The sequence below is a fragment of the Coregonus clupeaformis genome, chromosome 11 (assembly GCF_020615455.1).
Source record: "Coregonus clupeaformis isolate EN_2021a chromosome 11, ASM2061545v1, whole genome shotgun sequence".
NCBI lineage: Eukaryota > Metazoa > Chordata > Actinopteri > Salmoniformes > Salmonidae > Coregonus > Coregonus clupeaformis.
In genome coordinates, this window is record NC_059202.1 from 33,681,928 (window position 1) to 33,684,851 (window position 2,924).

At 40.0% G+C, this 2,924-nt stretch overlaps 1 long non-coding RNA gene across 1 annotated transcript; it reads left to right on the forward strand.

Moving 5' to 3' along the window:
- Positions 1-1,473: 1,473 nt before the first annotated feature.
- LOC121576821 lies at positions 1,474-2,611 on the forward strand. The gene is made up of 3 exons (XR_006661559.1): positions 1,474-1,641; positions 1,741-1,841; positions 1,965-2,611. It is a non-coding gene; the product is annotated as an uncharacterized LOC121576821 (long non-coding RNA).
- The last annotated feature ends 313 nt before the right edge of the window (positions 2,612-2,924 follow it).

A 2,924-nucleotide genomic window follows, 5' to 3' on the forward strand; every position in this document is an offset into this window, starting at 1 on the left:
AGCAAAGGACCTTGTGAAGATGCTGGAGGAAACAGGTACAAAAGTATCTATATCCACAGTTAAACGAGTCCTATATTATGGAGGACTAAAAGTGCCACAATTAAATAAATAAATACACCATTAAATAATTACTTAAATGTGTCATTAATTAATTAAAATTAGAATTAAATACATAAATGTGTTATTAAATGTGTCATTAATTAATTCAAATACCGATTCATTTTATGTAAAATACATATATAATAATTTCACTATTTACATTTACATTTCATGGTCCTGCGTTGGAGTGCTTCCTGAATTACTTAAAACTGTCAAACTGACCCATCAAAAGTTGGTAGGCGGAACCTAACGCCTGATTGGTTACCCTCTGCATCAAGCCAAGACAAATCAATTCCGGATAATGGATTGATGCAGAGCTACTGAACACATTCCAATACACTGGGTGGCGCTATTCACCTCTACGTTGGTTTAGTTACACGGTTAAACAGAACTTTCATTGCAACGGCTAAAAATCAAGAGAAGACTCGGTCCTACTAGCCCCAATGTTGAGACGCTGTGTGAGGTGCAGGACAAAATGTCTAAAAGTTGCCCGGAGCTGCTGAGAGAAGCAGCGAATTTGATTGAGGAAGCTCTGAGCAGAAGTCCAACGGCTCCCGCGGCACCGGTGACTCCGGCAGCTCAGTCACAGCAGATACCGGCCGCTCAATCACGTACACCTGTCCAAGGTAAGCTAAGTAATTTCATGTTAGCCAGGTGTGCTACTATTTAATGATTCGGGACACACGTGTAGGTTAAATTAGATCGACTCAAACATGTATTTGCATGCGGTATTATGATGCTTCGTGCGTGACACGTTTATTGTTAATGGGGGGGGAAGCATAAACCTAGCTAGTTCGCTAATCGGCTAAATGGTGTTAGCTGGCTTGAGCATCCCAAGATAGAAGTAGAGGCTGTTTTAGCTGACTGGTGACCATTGAGCTGTTACGTTTTTCTGTGTTGCAGCGGAGGTAGCAAGGCTCTTTGCGCCATATAACATTGGAGCCAGAAGGAATATGACGAGACGACCAGCACAAGTCCAAGTTAGCCGAAGAAGCTACACACACACTGTCTGTTGTTTGGCTGACCACAATGCGGATAAAATTCCAAGCGTACTGTTTAAAGCTGAACTTCTTACTTCAGGACTTGGAGAGCAAAAGTAACATTTTCAGGTCAGTGCGAAACTAGGCATTTACCAAAAGTAAAAAAAGTTTGTACTGTCTGTGGCTTGTTGAAATTATTTGCATTTCTTTTTATAGTGACTCAAACTTAATTGGTGTTCATAGTGTCAATAATAGTTATCACAGGCTTATTTGCTTAATTTAAGGTGAGGTGAGTTATGATTTTGTTTTGTTTTTTCTCCAGGGAATGACCACGATCCCATGGTTATAACAAATAAACTGATGGAAGTGTTTCCGAAGCTCCAACAAGGGGGGAGGCTTTGAATTTCTAAAACTTGTAGGATCTACTCGCAGTCGAAATCTTGCGTTGCTTCAGTGTCCCAGCACTGGATACACCCTTGCCTATCTGAAAGATCCATCGACGATGATTGGACAGGCTACAATCTACATACGTCCACTTCAACAGGATCTACCCTTAGATTGTGTACATACATTTACAGAGACTTAGTTTAATACATAATCAAAACAAAGATTACTGGTGACTTTTAATCATTAATTAAAAGCCATTTGTTGTTGTTGTTAGGAGAGCTCACGTCCTGCCTCTGGTCCAGTCATCCCCTGCATCACTTGTCAGAAGGAAGTTCCCTTTTCAGAGATGAAGCTGCACAGATTGAGCTGCAATGGGTATGTACTTCTTAAAGCAATGCAAGGGTAGCATAATTTATTTTCTTTGGGAATATGTCTCTCTTATTGTTGTGCACACAAATAAGCGAGTATGACCATCATTTCAATTGTGTTAACTTCAAGGACACCCATGCAGGAATCAGAAAGAGAACAAGAGGGAGGCCAAAGTGAAGAAAATGATAGTGAGACAGCCCTAGTCAGTGACAGTGTTCCAGTGAGGCCTGAAACATCAGCTGAGAGTGCAGTAGTACCGGCAGTGATTGTCAACGAGGAGTTGGATCGCAAAGAAACAGACAGTGGTTTGTGTCATCACAATAGTGTTGCTATAAGATTGTGTGTAACTGAAAAGTTAATAGAAAGATAACACCTGTAGGATATAATTAGATAAGATAATACAGTTACAGACAATTAATAACATGCAACTGGGTTTTTCTATTTTTCTAATATTTAGTTGTAGTTGTTTAGTAGTGCTGTTTTTATGTCAACTCAGCGTTGTGACAGGTTCTGAAGATGTTGGGTCTCACGTTTTGTCAGTGAAATGAACAGAATTTTCCTCCTGTTCTGTAGAGTGAGAGGATATCTGTATATGCAGGTAACATGCCAACTCACAATATGTCTCTCTGTAATAGATAACTTTATTGTTGTTGTTTGTTTAGAATGGAAGCTTTGGCCCATTCTGTGGACCATAATGAGACAGGAAGCTTCAAAGAAACAGCTTTTTTTTTTTTCTTTTAAAAGGAAAGTAAACTTTCAGTTTTTCCTTGCTTGTTCTAACACAACAAATAAAAACATGGGTTGGACCTCAGTCTAAGATTCTTGATAACACTTCCACAGTCTCTACATATAGTCTAAGTGCATCAGTAACAGAAACTCCTGGAGCTGGCAAAATTGCAACCTCTTCATCTGAGAGCTCACGGGCCAGCTGAACCTCGGGGACTGACACAGTGCCTCGATGAAGGCAGTGAGGTCCGTTCCAATCGATCCCATATTCTTCAGGAACCTGAATGGATGACAAGCATAATCAGTCTTGTACTTAAAACTAGTTTGACATGTCCTTACACAAGATTGTTATTTTTGGTCACC